Below are 19,122 nucleotides of genomic sequence, written 5' to 3' on the forward strand. Positions count from 1 at the left end.
AAAGTTCAATTTTGTCACATGTAACTCTAACCTGAAAGGCAGTATTGTGTGCAAACATGTTGCAACAACATATTAGATCACTTGTATCCCTGCAGCAAACACTCAGTTGACGACTGTATAATTCAATCTGATGCCCGCAGTGCCATTTAATTTGAGTTGTAATGTCTGCATGGAAAACTCTGCTTACAATTGCCAGATTTCTACAACACAATATTTTTTAACAAGTCAGAGTGTAAATAGTGATACATGAAGCTGCAGTCACAACAGTAAACAGAACATATGAAAGTGAGAGTTAGGCCCCAGTAAAGGCCTGCTGATGGTGGGGTAGAACTAAAAAATGCAGGAAACCAGGCAGGCAGGAAGATATTAAAAAATGACAAAAAAATAAATAAACAAAATCCAGACAGGCAGAGTAACACTGAGAGCAAGAAAGTCTTCTTTTTCTTTCAGCTTTTCCCTCTTCAGGGTCTCCACAGTGAGTCATCCTCCTCCACCTCATGCTGTCCTCTGCATCCTCTATCCTCACTCCAACTACCTCCATGTCCTCTCTAACTGCATTCATTTATCTCCTTTTTTGTCTTCCTCTGTCTTTTTCTTGCCAGCTGCATTTCTAACATCCTTCTACCAATATACCCACTGTCCCTCCTATGGACATGTCCAAACTATCTCAGTCTGGCCTGTCTAACTTTATCTCCCAGTTGTTCGACCTGTGCTGTACCTCTGATGATCTCATTCCTAATCTTATCCATCCTTGTCATTCCTAATGGGAACCTCGACCACACCTCTAATGATCCAGTATGGTGTCACTTAGATGAACTTGCATGCTAGTTTTGACAAAAGTGTTTTATGACGAATGCCTTTCCTGAGTCCCTGAGGCTCACTGGGATTAACCTGTCTAAATAAAGGTTGAATGAATGAATGACACAACTCTCACCATATACCCGGGCTTGTTATCTGCACAAGAAATACACTGGCTTGTGCTCCCTAGTGGCTGGTTTAACACTGGGAGCAAGAACACTAGGTAAAATAAAGTAACTCGAAATAGAATCGCAATGATCTGACAATTAGGGGTTTTCTACTAATGAGGCTCTATTGCCTTACCATTACTGGAGCTAGGGCTAGTTCTTAACTGGTTCTAGTTAGGAGCCAGTTTGTTTTTTTACTGCCAGAAAGTCAACTCAGAGATGGATCGTCACATCAGTTAAACATCTCTTCCACTAAATGATTAATCTTTCCCCTAAGGTAGTTTAATTTTTTTGAAGAAGATCACAGAGCAGCCAGACACTTTACCTCCCCAAAGGCTTTGTGTTATAATTCCTGCAAACATGTCTTTATACCACCAGTATGTCATAAACACAGTCTAAAACATGGTGTTTGTGAATGCTCATTTCTGATTTTTGATATTGTTTGTAAATGCTGCTACCTGAAATGCACACATTTCAAACAGTTTCTACAAACATCAAGTAGCAACATTAATAGCCAAAATGTTCACAATTGTTGTTTAAAACATTGTTTATGCACTCAATTGAAAACAATTGGGAAGAAAGCACTGAGCTATGATTTGACCCACTGTTACACAACGGCCAATTAAAAAAATAAAGTAAAACACTAAAACTGCAAGATGATGACAGACAATTAATGGGGTCATATTTGCCACAACTAGATTAACTTTTCTTTCCCAAAAAAAACATGTTTTGTCTTTAAGTAAGCAAAGTAAAAAGAAAACTAAATGCATATTTTAACGCAAGGCACTCAATGTTTTTATTGTTTTTTGGACTTCATGAATCTGCCTCTAGTTCCTGACAAAAGTGATTCTTTGCTCTGGTACAGCAAACCGTTTCAAGTGTTAGCAGTTTTTTGATGCCAGAACTTACTGTGTGGAACCAGAAGGAGTGGGTACTAAGTCAGCAATGGCTCTGTTTTAGCACAACTAAGAACAAGACAAAATCTTGAGTATATTAGGCAGGGAGACTACATAATAAAATTTGCCAAATTGACATCAGGTGAAGACAGACTCTTGAAGGAAGAGGGCCGGCAATGGAAGAGGGGGCGTACCAAAGAGACCATCTTAAGACCAACCAAAACTGGTTTGTTCCACTTTAGAGTAAGCTATTGGGGGAAGAATCAGTTTTGTGTTGTGTATTTCCTTGACTGATGAAGCTTTCTGGATCAAAGGTGAAACGTTTCAGCACAAAAAAAGAAACTGTCCAGATGACCTGACTGAAAAATGTTGGATTGTATACCTGGATTATTGAGCATGGACTTTGTTGATAGACTCTTCAGTCTGTCATTCACCTGATATCAATAACATATCTAAGGTGTTTATCAGAAACACTGTAACTAAATTCAAAGATTTTCTTCTATCATTATTTTCTTTTGTCTTGCAGAGTAATACAGAGCATCTGGTTGATAAATTTACAACTTCTTTGCAAACTTGACTCGATAAAACTGCTCTGCTGAAAAATAAAGTAATCAATCAGAGAAGATAAGCTCCTTGGTTCAATTCTGAGTTACATACTTTAAAACACTCTGGACACACCTGGATTATTGAGCATGCATCAGGATACTTTAAAGCAGGCATCTAGAAAGCTGGAAAGAAAATGGTACTCCACTAATGTTGAAGAATTTTACTTATCTTGGAGAGAAAGCCTGCTAACATATATAAAAGCACTCCATAAAGCTAGAACTTCATATTATTCATCTTTAATTGATGAGAATAAAAATAACCCCCAATTCCTTTTCAGTACCATAGTTAGTCTAATTAAAAATCATATCTCTATTGAACCATGTATTCCAACAGCTATAAGCAGGGATGAGTTCATGAGGTTCTTTATAAATTCAATTATTTCAATTAGGGAACATTTCTAACCAACCATCCTACTATCACCTCTGGTTCTGTGTCAGATAAGACAACTTTAAAAATGTCACTAGAACCTGATTTATGATTGGACTGTTTTTGTCCTGTTGAGCTCTTTGAATTGTCAAAAATAATAGCTTCATCCAAACCACCCACATGTCTGCTAGATCTCATCTCAGTCAGGCAATTTAAAAACATATTTCCCTTAATTAATAACCATATATTGAAACTGCTAAATTATGTCTTTGTTAAATAGTTATGTACCACAGGGTTTTAAGATTGCTGTAATTAAACCTTTACTTAAGAAACACAACCTTGACTCAGGAATCCTAACCAATTAGACATATATCTAATCTAACTTTCATCTAAAAAATTCTAGAGAAAATAGTTACAGGTCAGTTGCGTGATCATCTTCAAATAAATAATCTGTTTGAAGAGTTTCAGTCAGGGTTTAGAGCTCATCATAGTACAGAAACATCACTAGTGAAAGTTACTAATGATATTCTCATGGACTCTGACAATGGACTTGTGTCTATACTGGTCCTGTTAGACCTCAGTGCTGCATTTGATACAGTTGATCACAATATTCGAATACAGAGGCTTGAATATGATATTGGGATTACAGGAACGGCTCTAAATTAGTTTAAATCATATTTATCTGATAGATTCCAATTTGTAAATGTAAATAATGAACCTTCTTCATACACCAAAGTTAGTTATGGAGTTCCTCAGGGTTCAGTGCTTGGACAAATACTCTTTACCTTATATATGCTTCCATTAGGTAAAGTTATTAAATAGCACAGGATAAATTGTTATTGTTATGCTGATGATACACAGTAATATTTCTCCATAAAACCAAATTAATTCAATCAGCTACTTAAACTACAAGCATGTCTTAAAGACATAAAAACCTGGATGACCCTTAATTTTCTGCTTTAAAATTCACACAAGACTGAGGTTTTGGTTTGGTTTTTGAACCTGAGCATTTTAGGAATACATTTTTCAGTTTTTCGCCCACCTTGGTTGACATTAATCTGCCCTCCAGTTCTAATGTTAAAAACCTTGGTGTTATTTTTGATCAGGACATGTCTTTTATCCCCCACATTAAAAACGTTACTAGAACTGCCTTCTTCCACCTGCGTAATATCACTAAAATTAGAAACATCTTATCTAAAAAGGATGTATAAAAACTGGTTCATGCATTTGTCCCATCTAAACTGGACTATTGCAATGGTTTATTATCTGGGTGTCCAAATACTTTTTTCAAAAGTCTCCATTTAATCCAAAATGCTGCTGCCAGAATCTTAACTGGAGTTAGAAGGAGAGATCATATCTCTCCAGTTTTAGCTTCTCTCCATTGGCTCCCTGTCAAATCCAGAATTTAATTCAAAATCTTACTTCTAACCTACAAAGCCCTCAACAACATAGGTCCATCTTATATTTGAGATAACTGCGGACTTTTCATTGGACATTTTTTATTTTTATTATTCCTTCCTCATATGAAATATGTGAAATTAATTTATTTCAGACTCTTTATTTTCCTACGTAAATTCAAATCAGTGAGACAATTCAGTTTTGTTTGGTGTTAATTTTCATGAAGGAGTGTGTGAGTGGCAGATTATTTTTGAAGATTCGGTCGGAACAGCTGATTTTTGTTTATTAAATACAATGCGCTCCACCCACCTGCACTTCTGAGCTGACGTGTCCGAGCGAGTTTTATTTTACTGTTGTTTACAAATTGATCTTTAACATACGCATATTTCTAACCTTAGAAAAATAACTTAAAGAACTCTCTTGTGTGTGTATACGCTCCTATTTAGACAGGAATTTGTTACAGGTGTATTGTACAGCAGTTCCATTCAATGAGAAGACGGCACGTGGTTCTGCTGCAATGATTCTTACCAGTGCACGTTTTTATGCAGATTAAACAGCATTCAGTTCAACGCTCGACTTCTGGTCATCATTAAACAGAACGCAGAGTCAAGAAGAAAAATAAAAACAAACTGACAGGTTGATATTATTTGGACCAAGCTGAATTAATATCCGGCCAAGGTCAGCAAGGTTACACAGCACGGTTTTCTCTTTGCTGGATTTGAATATCCTCAGGTCTGTCCAGCCCCAACCTCTTCATCTCCAGTTTTTCCTCAACAGACATTAAGGAAAAGGGGTTATTTATTAAATAATCTACCTCATTTTTGCTAATATTGCTCGCCATTGTGTCTACTCTGTCTACACCAAGCTGCGCCCACATACACTTGCACTGAGTCACGTTATTGTAGGTCCAACCTCACTGGATGAATCCCTGGGCTGATCAAAATTAGCCCCAATGAGCCGCAAACTGAGGGGGCGTGGCAAGACATCTGTCAATCATTCTGAACCTTGAAGAAACAGTAACAGAACGGAGCTGTCAGAATTTAGCCCTTTGGAATGATCCTGGGATTTTCCCTAGGCGGTTTGACACCAGTTTTGTTGTAAATTTAACAAAATGTGACATTATTTCTAAAATATATTTATTTTTTAGCTGTTATTTTTAAGTTGTTAATTTTAATATCTTTATTGTAAATGCAAGGAGGGAGGGCTTAGCCCTCCTAGCCCACTGACACCAGCCGTCACTGAGTTCTGGTATGATGAAGATGATCTTCATAAAAGCCCAGTTGAGTAATCTGATAGATTTATCAAAAGGCCAGTGGAAGTCTACTTCCAGACCAAGTGAGCAAACTGGGATTTAATATCTCTGTTTTATTGGAAAAATTGAAAAAAATTGGTGCATGAGGCCTTGGCCATAAATGAACATGTGGTAAAAATAGACTATAGAACAGGAAGTCGTGTTTTGCTAATTTTTTGGGACAGGCATTTTGGGTTTTCATGAGCTGTATGCCATAATCATCAGTATTAAAACAATTAAAGACCTGAAATATTTCAGTTGGTGTGCAATGAATCTGAAATATATGAAAGTTTCATTTTTATCATTACATTATGGAAAATAATGACCTTTATCACAATATGCTAATTTTTTTTAGAAGGACCTTGGGGTTTAAAAGCCACTGGGACGTTATGTTTAGAAAATAAATGTCTCAGTTTCTCTGATACTCCCTCAACATACGGAATGACCACTGGTCTGGGTCTGGGTTCCTCCTTTTCACCTGTTGGCTGACTGGAGTCCTGTTTGCGTTTCTTCTCTGCTTTCAGGAAGGCCCAGTTAGGATATCCACATTGCTCTAGAGCCTGTTTTGTGTAGGATTTCTCCTTCTGCCTGGCTCCCGAGTTAGTGGGGATGCTGTCTGCTCTGTGATACAGAGTCCTGATGACTCCTAACTTGTGCTCCAAAGGGTGATGGGAGTCAAATTGCAAATACTGGTCTGTGTGGGTGGGTTTGCGGTACACCTCGGTTTGCAAATGTGTTCTATCAGAGACTGAGACCTCACAGTCCAAGAAAGCCAACTTGCCATTTTTTACATCTTCTCGTGTGAACTTGATGTATTTATCCACAGAGTTGATGTGGTCAGTAAAATGTTGGACTTCCTGAGATTTAATTTTAACCCAGGTGTCGTCAACATACCTGAACCAATGACTTGGTGGTGTCCCTGAAAAGGACGTCAAGGCTCTCTTTTCTACCTCCTCCATGCACAGGTTGGCAACAATAGGAGAAACTGGAGACCCCATAGCACACCCATGTTTCTGCCTATAATATTGCTCCCCATATGTGAAGTAGGTTGACTGCAGGCACAGTTTCAAGAGTTGACACAGTTGTTCTGTGGAATGCATGGTCCTGCTGCTCAGAGTGGTGTCTGATTTTAATCTTAAACTGACCACCTCTACTGCATCATCAACAGGAATGCACGTAAAGAGTGATGTGACATCAAAAGAGACCATTGTTTCATCAGTCTCCATGATGACATCCCTCACCTTATCCACAAAGTCCATAATAATGGATGGATGTATATTTAAATTTTCCTAATACCTGTATTACTAATAGCATCTACTGCTGGACCAAGTCTAATCATACATCCACAATTACATTAATTATTAACTGCTTACACTTTTGCACTATGACAAACTAAAACCTGAAAATGAAATAATCAGACTGTAATATATATTATATTTCTACACATTTTTTACGACACAGTGTGACACAAACACACCATTTTTATAGTAACATATTTATTTAATGTTAGTCCTGTGAACATGCACAAAGGAGCGTTACCGCAGGTCCTTCCTCCCAGCAACTGTTAAGTTTCTACAACCATCACTGCTCCAAACAAACTCAAGGATTAAATACATGCTGACCTCTGCTAAAGCACACACTCTGTCTATAATACTGTATTGTAAATAGTTTGCCATTCTCAATGTTCCAGTACATATTGAACATTATTATTGATATTGTTTATCCTATTTCTTTATATATATTTTTTAACATTTATGAACTTTTGTGTGTAACTTTATATCTGTTGCTGCACTTGCGGCTGTTACACTTGAATTTCCCATCCATGGGACAATAAATCTGTTTCTATTCTATTCTATTCTATTCTATTCTATTCTATTCTATTCTATTCTATTCTATTCTATTCTATTCTATTCTATGCACTCAGATGCTGTCCTATGAAATCAAAGTTAATGCTCAATAATCCAGGTAAAGGTCCGAAACGTTTCAGCACAAAACATAAACCGTGCAGAGAAGTAGACTTAACTTTTTTGCCCTATGAAATGTTTCTGCAAATAGCTGGACGGTGCGGCAATTACATGCCGGTTGAACTAGCTAAAGCTAGCTTCAGCTAACTATTAGCCACTTGTACTTACCAGGAGTAACGCTGACGTCAGTTTCGTTATTGCTGGTTTCGACCGTCAAAGTGGAAGGTTTATTGCTCCATAGAGTTCTATTTCAAATAACCTTCACCCTTTAAGGCTATTGCTAGTGGGTTTATCCCATTGCGCGCAGCGCAGCACTGAAAACTTAGTCCGCGCCCACCGGCTGTGTGGGCCTCATCCCCGGTCCGTATGAATTACGGTGAGACTGGGCAATCGGCTCCCATTTTTTCTTCAACCACCTAGAACTGCAGAACGAGAAGAAGATGTCCAGCACCAGCACCATCCGCCTGTGCCCGTCTTGCCAGATCGGCTACATTATGAGATTCGACCGGCACAACATCTGCGAAGGATGCCTGGGTCCCTGCCACGCCGACCTCGCCTCCTCATGCCGTCCCTGTGAACTCCTCCCTCCTGAGGAGAAGCAGAGATGAGCAGCCTTGTTCAAGGCTAACGCCGAGGAGTGTTTTTCCGTGGCAGGGCACTACTTGCTAGACGATGCCATCACCTTTTTTGACGCAGAGTCACGCAGTGAATCGGAAGATTCCTCCAAGAAAGGCAATGCTGGCAGCAGCCCCGCTGTTCCCTACCTCCTGGAGAGTGTAGTTTCGGAAGAAGGGGGGCCGAGTGGATGCTCAGCCACCCCTAGTCTTCCCAGATCGGCGACCACACTGCTCCCAGCCGTCGGCGCCCTCCTCTCGGAGCTGCCTGGCATAATCCAGGAGGCCGCTCACACAAAGGGACTTTCCGTCCCTTTCCTCCCCCCCGCTCCGATCGGATGATTTGGCCTCGCTTTCCAGCAGTGACATCCTACTGGAACGAGGCTGCAGCTGGGCCCGGCAAGCTGAAGGCGCCCGTCTCCATCTTCACTTCCTTCACCAGAGTGAAGGGCTTTACCGATCGGGGCTTTACCGATCGGAGCTTTCCCTTGGTTCCCCCCCTGGAGCCAAGCCTGGCGAAGGCGCTTGGGGCAAAAGCTTCCAGGATGGACCACCAACCTGTCCCTCCAAGGAAGCATGACCAGATGGTGACAAAGCTCTCCAATTGAGCTCACCAGTGTTCATTCCAGGTGGCCACGGTGAACAACAACATCGCCCTGCTGGCCTACAACATTTCAAAAAGGTTGGAGGACGCAGACCTGCCGGAGGAGACAAAAAGCTCTCTCTGTAAAGCCGCTGACATCATCTTAAACATGGGCGCCACCTCTGCGGTCTGCCTGTTCCGCATCGCTGCCTGGATGAGCATGATCCAAAGGTCCACCTGGCTCCACCTCTCACCATCCATGCCAGAGAGGCTGCAAAGGGAACTGTTGGAGGGCCCATCACTCCAGAAGCGCTGTTCGGGGCCAACTTCAGGACCATGCTGGAGAAGTCTCAGAAGACCGAGGAGGTATATGTCGCCTGGTGAAGTCACAGCCCTCCTCCCGTTTTTCCAGCCGCTGGAGGGATCGTCATGGCCAGCGACAGCAGCAGAGGCGCACCACAGCAGCAGCTGCAACTTCATGCCCCACTCCTTCCCCCCACCACCACCAAAGAGCAGACCTACCCAGTGCGCCAACCAACAACCCAGCACTTCCCCAGAGGCCGTCAGCAAGCCCCGTCCTGGACCAACCAGCCACAGGACCCATGGAGGAGGCAGCACAAGAAATGACTCCTTGGGGGGAATGTTTGTGACTGTAATGATGATGTATGTTTTGCAATAAAACAGAAACATAACTCAGAGAGTAAAGTTTCCTCTGATTCCAGCCTGACTGTCGGATCAACTGTTCTCACAGCTGCCTCTCTCCACACATTAACCACACAGAACGAGCCGGTAACCTCAAAACAGTGATTTAAAAGGCACCGCAGCTTGGTAAATCTCACAGAACACTCATCTGCCACGTCAGCTAAAAATTATGTTTTTTAGCAGACTGAGTCCAGTAAAAACTCTCACTCTCAGCTAGAGCTTGTTTTATTTTCTGCTGTTCCTTACCACTCACCGCGCAGTGGGAGTAAACGTGTTTCTCCACGACAGCTACAGCCTCCACCAAAACGGCGTCTCATTGAAAAAAAACGCTCACACCTCCTCTCAGTGCGTGCCAGCTCACCTCAGCTCTAACATGAGATCGCAGCCTGAGCTCAGTACAGAGGCACACATACAGCCCTTTCTGTCAGAGCCCCCCTTGGGTCCCCCCCCAGATAATCTTCGGAGCAAGTGATGGCGGTAGGAGCTTTAGCCTGGTTGACGTCTGTAAAAAACATGACACAACACAAAAACGTGTGCCAGCTCCCCGAGCGTTACTCAGAGTGGTAGTGAGTGTAAATGGTAAATGTACTGTACTTATATAGCGCCTTTCTATCTTATTTCAAGATACTCAAAGCGCTTTACACTCCAATCTGTGTCCTCGTTTACCCATTCATACAGCACTCTACTAGATCTCTACAAAGCTAATTGAACAAATCATTCTAAAAAGACTAATCAGTGCTTTAGATCACATTCATACACTGATGAGACACACATAGGCAACGAGGGGTTCAGTGTCTTGCCCAGTGACACTTCAGCATGTGACTGCTGGTGGATTCGAACCCCCAACTTTCGCATTGGAGGATGACTGCTCTAACCACTCAGCCACAGCCACCCCTGTGTGTTCCCTGGACAGATGGATGGACCGTCTGATCAGCATGGTGTACACGCTGCAGTTCACAGCTCACCCCCCACCGTTCAGAGGGATTATAGAGACAGTTCTGTCATCTCCAGAACAGAACTCGGCTCTCCAGTCAGAAGCTCAGGCACTCCAGATGCAAAACGTAATTTTCAGAGTTCCCAAGGGAGAGGAAAACACGGGGTTCTACTCCCGCTACTTCCTGGTTCCGAAAAAAACCAGAGGGATGAGACCCATTCTCGACCTGTCCATGTTCAACAAATCGATCATGGAGAGACAATTCCACATGCTCACAACCAAACAGCTGCTTGAGAACGTTCACCAGAACAACTGGTTCACCTTCATAGATCTGAAGGATGCATATTTCACATTCCCATCATTCCGAAGCACAGGAAATTCCTGCATTTCTCCTTCCAGGGGATCCCGTATAAGTACAACAGGCTACCGGTTATTCCCTCGCCCCACGCACGTTCTCAAAATGCGTGGAGACAGCTCTGCAGCCGTTACACATGGCAGGAATGAGAATTCTTTTTTTTATCTAGACAATCTGCTTTTATTAGCTCGTTCCAGACAGGAAGCAGTTGTACAGAACAAAACGTTAACGTTACACCTACTAAACCTGGGTTTTATAAACTGGGAAAAGAGTTGAATTCTCCCGTCCCAGGTGATTGTTTATCTGGGAGTGGAGCTAAACTCAACCACAGAGCCCGTTTATCACAGCCGAGAGCTGAAGCTCTGTCAGCTCAGCTCCGTCGTGTCAAACCCCACAGCGTAGTAACAGCTCTCTCGGTCATGCAACGCCTAGGTATGATGTCATCGGCTCACACTGTGGTTCCGCTGGGTTTGCTTCACATGAGATGCCTTCAGAGATGGTTCACCTGCCTGTGCATAGGTCCTTTGTGGCAGAAGAGGCGGATGATCTCTGTGCCCCCCTCTGTGAGAACCGATCTGAACCACTGGGGAAAGCCCCTCATTCTGTCAGAGGGAGTTCCCATCAGCAGGCCTACGTCACACGTCTCAGTTTTCACAGGCACGTCCCTGTCAGGCTGGGGAGGAACGTGTTTGTCCCAGGCATTGGGAGCACAGTGGCCAGACCACATGTTGCTTCAAATAAAGGTGCTAGAACACTTCACAGTTTGGAATGTGACTCACCATTTTGCTCATTTGCTGCGAGATCAGCATGTTCTGATCCACACAGACACAATGTGATGGCAACTTACATAAGCCATCAGGGAGGCATGCACTCAGCCCAACTGTTATGCATCGCGAGACAGCTGCTGTGTTGGGCACACAAAAACCTGCTCTCCATCAGAGCAGTGTACATTCCCGGCGTCCTGAACAGGGGAGTGGGCATAATGTTGAGGGGCGGTCCCTGCCAAGGGGACTAGAACCTCCATCCCGAGCTGATCTCTCAGATTTGGAGCAAGTTCGGCCGAGCAGCAGTGGAACTGTTCGCCACACAGGAGAATGCCCATTGTCAATTATGGTTCTCACTGATCCCACAGGACGGCCCACCGTTAGCGGTGGACACCTTCGCTCACAGCCCATGGCCAAAAATGCTCCTTTATGCATTCTTTCCAGTCCCACTGATATCACGGACCCTGATCCGGGTCCGGGAGGAAAAGCTGTCAGTCACCCTCATAGCTCCCGAGTGCATAAGTGCCCCATGGTTCCTGAATCTGTAGCGTCTGATATCGGGTCGGCCGTGGAAACTGTTGTGGAGGGGGGACGCTCTCCTCCAGGCAGGAGGAGCAATCAGGAGTTACCCGAAAATAGGTCAGCAACTTTGGGTCTGGCCGCTGAACGGATCTGCTTAGAAAAGATGGGCCTCCCACAGGATGTGGTGCGTACGATTCAGGGCGCATGAGCCGCTTCACCACAGCACTGTACACATCAAAGTGGACAGCATTTCAGCGCTGGTGCACAGAGAAGGGTGTGGAGGCCATCTCATGACCACTAGGTGGCGTGTTGTCATTTCTGAAGCAACTGATAGACAAAAATTTAGCTTTCAGCACAATTAAAACTTGTGCTACAGCTATTTCTTCCTGTCATGAGGGTTTCAGTGACAGAACAGTTTTTAACCACCCGCTGGTGAAGCGTTTTCTAAAAGGTGTACAGAGACACAGACCTATGTCACATCCACTAGGTCCACAGAGGGATCTAACGATTGTCCTGTGCACTCTGATCAAAGCTCCCTTTGAGCTTTTTGATCAGGTCTCACTTAAATTTCTGTCACTTAAAACAGCCCTGCTGTTAACTCTGACGTCGGCAAAGAGAGTGAGTGATTTATCTGCTCTCTCTGTTGCTCCTTCATGTCTCAGAATTCAAGCTGATGGCAGCTCAGCTGTGCTGCGTCCTAACCCTGCTTTTACTCCTAAATGCATCTCCGGTGCGCTGCTGCGCATGGAGCATGTAATTACGCAGCGCATAATTACTCACGCAGAAGGCCAAGTGATGAAATGTTTTTGTACAAGCAGGTGCTTCATGTTTGTGTCTGAATGGACCCAGTGAGGCATAGACTAAATCCTGCTTCGCCTTTAACTCACTAGTGATAGCCTTAAAGAACGAAGCCTATACAAAATAGAATGTTTGTTATGCACTGTAACCCCAGATTCTATGAGTATAGGCGTAGCCCTTTTGTCGCATTCTGCCGTCAGGAGTGTTGAACCCAATTTCAGGAGGATGATAAGAGGCTCGTGGAAAATCAAAAAAAAATTGAGTTATACAAAAAACCAAGCAAAGGCTGAAAGGGCAGCTTACTTACTCATAACCACAGGACACAGGACAGAAGGCAGAAACACAACACGATTGAAGGATAACCCCGAGGCAAAGACAAGACGCAGAGGAGCTGAATATATACACACACAACACAATGGGATAATGACAGACATCTGTGATGATTAACATGAGACACAGGTGAGACAGGGGCTGAACACAAGGAGGAAAAACACCGAGAGCTGAATCAGGAAACATGAGGAAAAAGACAGAGACAGGACAAAAACCCAGAAACCCTACACTACCCCCCACTCAAGGGATGGCTCCTGACATCCCAAGGACATGCTACATCCAGCTTGGGTGGGGGGTGGGACAAAAGAGGACAGAGCAGGACGAGTAGACACAGAACCAAAAGAAAAACAAACCAACAGGAAAACTTGGGAAACTCCAAACACAAAAACCCAAGACCCCAACTCAGGGTCAAGGTGGACGGTCAGGAGACTGTCCCAGGCAGGTCTGATGTTCAGGTGGGTGGTCCGGTGATCATCCCCAATGAGGCAGGGGATCAGGAGGGCGGCCTGGGAACCATCCATCCCCAGATCCTGGTCCCAACAGGCAGCTAGGAGACCGTTCATCCGTGGGCTGCAGGGGCATCCACCTGTGGCCACGTGGACTCGAGCAGACGAGGACCTCTTTGGGCGGGCCAGGAGCGGAGACATCTGCAGGCGAGCTGGGAGCAAGGACCCCAGGTGGGTCGGGATCTTCTACGGTCGAGACGGGAGTGAGGACCTCAGCCAAAGTCAAGCCGAGAGCGAGGACCTCAGCCGAAGTCGAGGCGGAAGCGAGGACCTCAGCCAAAAACAAGCCGGGAGCAAGGACCTCAGCCGAAGACGAGCCGGAAGCAAGGACCTCAGCCGAAGACGAGCCAGGAGCGAGGACCTCAGCCAAAGACGAGCCAGGAGCGAGGACCTCAGCCGAAGACGAGCCGGGAGCGAGGACCTCAGCGGAAGACGAGCCGGGAGAGAGGACCTCAGCCGAAGACGAGCCGGGAGAGTGGACCTCAACCGACGAGCCAGGAGCGTGGACCTCAGCTGAAGAGCCAGGATCTTGTGCGGTAGAGTGGATCTCAACAGAAGAGCCAAGAGCGAGGACCTCAGCCGAAGAGCCGGGGACCAGATCTGCAGCAGGTGGTGGTGGTGGAGTCAGGACTGCAGCTGGAGAACCAGGGATCGGGGCTGCAGCTGGAGAACCAGGGACCAGAGATGGGGCTACAGCTGGAGAACCAGGGACCAGAGACGGGGCTGCAGCTGGAGAACCAGGGACCAAAGATGGGACTGCAGCTGGGGAGCCAGGGATCGGGGCTGCAGCTGGGGAACCAGGGACCGGAGACGGGGCTTCAGCTGGAGAACCAGGGACCAGAGACAGGGCTGCAGCTGGAGAACAAGGGACAAAAGACGGGACTGCAGCCAAGAACCAGCCAAATCCAAAAAGCAGGAACCAGTTGTCATAAATCAAATTATAAATATGTCCTTAAAATCCACAAATGGCAGCAGAGATAGACACATCATCAAGTCGTCCAAGTCGATGAGATATCGAGCTGCGTGCGTGCCAACAGGGCAAATCGGCTCGCCTAAAGCCTGTTTTCTCTTTGAAGAAATGTTATCAATTATGTTGAGGGACCAACTGATCAAAACAAGTCCATAATTATGGTTCAGAAGATATGTAGAGAGGCTCAGAAGCAGTTTCACAGACAAGGTAGAGGAAAGCAAAGCGGAGAGGAAGAAGAGAGGAAACAAGTGGTGAAGTGCATTCTTGTATACTGTTTTCTTATTTTATAGTTTATATTGTTGCTATTTTTGGGTGTACCTGGGATATTGAGTACACAGTTTTGTTCCACCTCATGTACTACATGTGATGCAAATGATAATGAAGTCACCTTGAACCTATAAAACTAGAAAAAAAACTAAGTAACTGGGTGGGTCATCCTGTGATGTAGCTCCACTGGCCAATCAACGGCAGCTGCCTTTTATGTTAAAATGATCACCTCAGAGCAGTTCGCTTGGAACCACCAACATTTTTTTTTTCAGTTAGCCTTTATTTATACAGGAAGTCTCATTGAGCCATGAGAACTCATTTTCAAGAGAGACCTGTTTAGGGAGCACATGGTGGGGGTTAAGGGCCTTGCTCATGGGCCCAGAGTGGGGCGAATGAGGGTGGGGGCAAGTGTAGGTGTTTTACCTACCCCACCCACAATTTTGATGTTGTCGGGGCTGGGGCGTGAACCAGCGATCTTCGGATCACAGGCCCACCTCTCTAACCTCTGCACCACCACTCCCCAACAAGATGGTCCCATAAAACAAGTTTTGTATTTTTTATTTTTTTTCATCGTTCATCATACAATATACAATATCTCATAGATGTACAAGGTACAGTGCAACATAGGTAGGAAAGAAAAAGAAACACGAACATGGGTTTAAGATTATCCCATAAAACAAGCTGATTGGGGGGGTATCAGATCCCTGAAACAGCCTTAGAGATCTCTGTCCAGAAGAGTGCAATTCATAGGAACAGCTAAGATACTCTACTGAATCCAAAGCTTTCAGACCTCAAAGAGGACTGGAACTAGAAGTGAAAGTTATTTTTCCAATGTGAAACAACAGGGCTCACTAGTGCTTTTATTTATTTTATTTTATTTTATATATATATATATGTATATGTGTGTATGTAGGTATAACTGGAATAAAGAATAAATACAATGAGAACATGTCATAAATTGTCAAATCCTTGCCACAGTTTTAGAAAAGCAGTCACATCTGAATGCAAACATCACACCAGAGTCATTGATCGTTTTCTTCAGATAATCTATTTTGTTAATGCCCATAAGGAAGCCAGCCCGACTAATAAAGTCCAAAGATTTTCCTTTGTTGTTGCTCACAACTGCTTTTGCCTCGTAAAGAGAATGCAATGCTCATGTTTGATGATGTTATTGTTGGGCTTGGGAGCAAACACAGGTGTGTCAAAGAATTGAGTCCAGTACCCTGGGAGCGAAAAACAGCACATCTGCTGTGGGTCACAGTGTCGTCAAGCACACACACCATATGGGCTGCTTCCACTCAGCCCCAGCCATATCTCAGCGCCACTAATCTGACAGGAATGACACAGGGAGGCTCTGAGCTATGTTTTAATGAACATTGTACGTTATTAAACTCATTATGTCTAGACTCTCCTTGCCACTAAGCCTCCTGCAGCTTTTTCCTCTCACTCATGCTGCATTCATATTAGTGAGCACACACACACTTGTGTCTTTCACCTTAAGAAAACAACACTCACAACGTGTTCTGTTCTTTGCTGCTTGTGTTGCAGTGGCTGATTGCAGATTGTGTATTGCTGGGGTGTTGCCTTGCCTTGTTTTCTAGCACCTTTAGGCACCAAATGCAAATGTTGATATTTCCTAAAATAAGAATGAATACACCGGATCTCAAACACATTAGTATTCATACCCAATTACATGAAAATGCATATTTTGTTTCCTCTAAACATGTCAACCCCGACTCTTTTATTATCACATAAATCATTTCAATCAGTGCCTTTAACCCCTCGAGATATATCTATACATCAGAAGGGAGAAATAATTACCCCATGGATTGGTCGATTTTGGTTCAGTTTGTTGGCATGTATGGATTTTCAAGTGGAACCCTGCTGTAATTATCTTTGCAAATGAAAAGACATTAGCAGGCGTCTTGATAGTTGTGCAGGGGCATATAACTTGATTATCCCAAAAGAGGGGATCAGCACGAGCAAAGATGTAATTTGCAGTGATGGATATTTCAGGAGTCATTTCACTCAGGCCCACCTCCTGTCGGACGTGTGCTGCCTGGAAAATGAGAAAGCAGAAAGTGCTCTGGCTAGGGACAAAAAAGGAGATATGCCATGGCAAAATTAGGAGAACAAACAAATAAAATATTGAATAATGGATTAATTAGGGTTATGGCTGGACAGTTTTTGTTTCAGTCGGTCATGTTGATTTACTTGGTTCTTGGTTTCTATAGTCTGGAATTTTTCGTTGAATAAAAACTCACTTGTCTTACTTGCATTTTAAAATAGTTCAAAGTCAAAGTTACAGAATTTAATTCACTATTAAAATGGCAGAAATTATATAGTATTACTTTGGAAGTAATATTTTTAATTTTAATAAAACAAATTAAAAATATAAATTTTACAAATCATTTCATTAACTTATTTATTTATTTGTTTTTTTAAGCCAGACAAATCTAATTGGAATCACAGATCTTGTTTGCATTGGAGACCTGGGCCAGGTTAAGGCTTTAAATTCCTTCAGGATTTTTCTTCTACCTAATTTTTTGCTATTTAACAACAAAAAAGATAAATACTCTTTTTCTTAAGCACTAAATAGTAACAGATGGAATGATTATCACCCGCTGCCAATGATGACAATGTTTTTGCGCATATAAGTGTGTGTGTGTGTGTGTGTGTGTGTGTAGGTGTGTGGTTATCTATAGTGTCAGCATTATTTGTCAAAAACAATTGGACATATTTTATTAAAATCTGTCCAATGGCTTATTTTACATTTTTACATTACTGAATTATTTTTTTATGTATTTTTTGGACCAATGATTTTCTCAGATATTAATAACTGAATAAACATCTTACACTGATTAATTTTTGATGATAACCCCATTTAAAATGACCATCACTGTTTAATGATGTTAGCAAATACAAAATGCATACACCTATACAGGCATTTAGGAAAAATTGGTATGATTGTGGTTGACATTTATCTTATTCTTTGTCCAATTTTCTTAAAATAGTTTACTCTAAATGTCTAATATGAAGGGTGATGAGTGATAAGCATCCCATTAAAAAATGCTAGGCCTTCAGATTTCTTTATTGTTGTTATATTTGTAATCTTTTTGCTTCTCAAACCTCTGCCAACACTTGCACTTGCAAATGTCATAATCACACTTGGGATTGTTATTGTTAACCCCAAGTACCATTTGTTTCTGTGCTAGTAACTGACAGTTTTTCTTTTTACATATTTTTTTTGCCTATTATTTAATTTTAGCAAGCATAAAATGGCCAGAACTTTTCTATTTTTACATAATGAGCTCAAATTTGATGTATTAGTAGCTGAGCGTCATCTCCAAAATATACTAGAAGTACAAACCCATCATGCAACAACTTTGACAATGTCAATTTATTCATATAGCACATAAAAACAACAAAAGTTGACTAAAGTGCTTTACATTTTAGTCCAATTTAAATGAAAACAAGGAAGAAAAACAAGAAAATACATCTTGTCACTAAGGAAACACAAGAAAATAAACAATAAAATATAACACAACAAGAAAAATCAGCTCTAACTTGTTCTCAAATGCAGTCTGGATCAAACGCCAGGGAAAAAAAGATGTCTTTAGCAAAGATTCAAAAGTCTTAACAGTCTCAGCGGTCTTTAAATCATCAGGTAAACTGTTCCATAGTTTTGGGGCAGCAACTGCAAAAGCCCTATCGCCTCTGGATTTCAGTTTGGATCATCTAAGAGGAACTGGCTGGTAAACTGGAGTTCTCTTACTGGAGTCTAGATGTTAAGATGATCACATATAATATAAAGTTTAAAAACAAGCAATAAAATCTTAAAATCAATCCGGAAGTGAACAGGAAGCCAGTGTAGAGAAGCCAGGACAGAGGTTATGCGTTTATGTTTTCTAGTTGCTGTTAAAAGATGAGCTGATGGCTCTGGATGGTTTGTAAGTGATTCAAAGATGAATTATCTACCAACACACAAAGATTACAGTAGTCCAAACGAGAAGTAATACAAGTGTGAATCATCTTTTCAAGGTCTTTGAAAGGGAGACAAGACGTCACCTTGACAATGAGTCTTAGTAGGAAAAAACTGGATTTCACAACTGCATTTACCATCCATCCATCCATTATCTTTACCTGCTTATTCCATTTTTGGGTCACGGGGGTCGCCGGTGCCCATGTCCAGCAATCACTGTGAGAGGGGCTGGGTACACCCTGGACGGGTCGCAAGTCCATCACAGGGCCACATAGAGACAAACGAGACAAACAACCATTCACGCTCTCA

Source organism: Nematolebias whitei, chromosome 7, assembly GCF_014905685.2.
Source record: "Nematolebias whitei isolate Nwh7 chromosome 7, NemWhi1, whole genome shotgun sequence".
Taxonomy (NCBI): domain Eukaryota; kingdom Metazoa; phylum Chordata; class Actinopteri; order Cyprinodontiformes; family Rivulidae; genus Nematolebias; species Nematolebias whitei.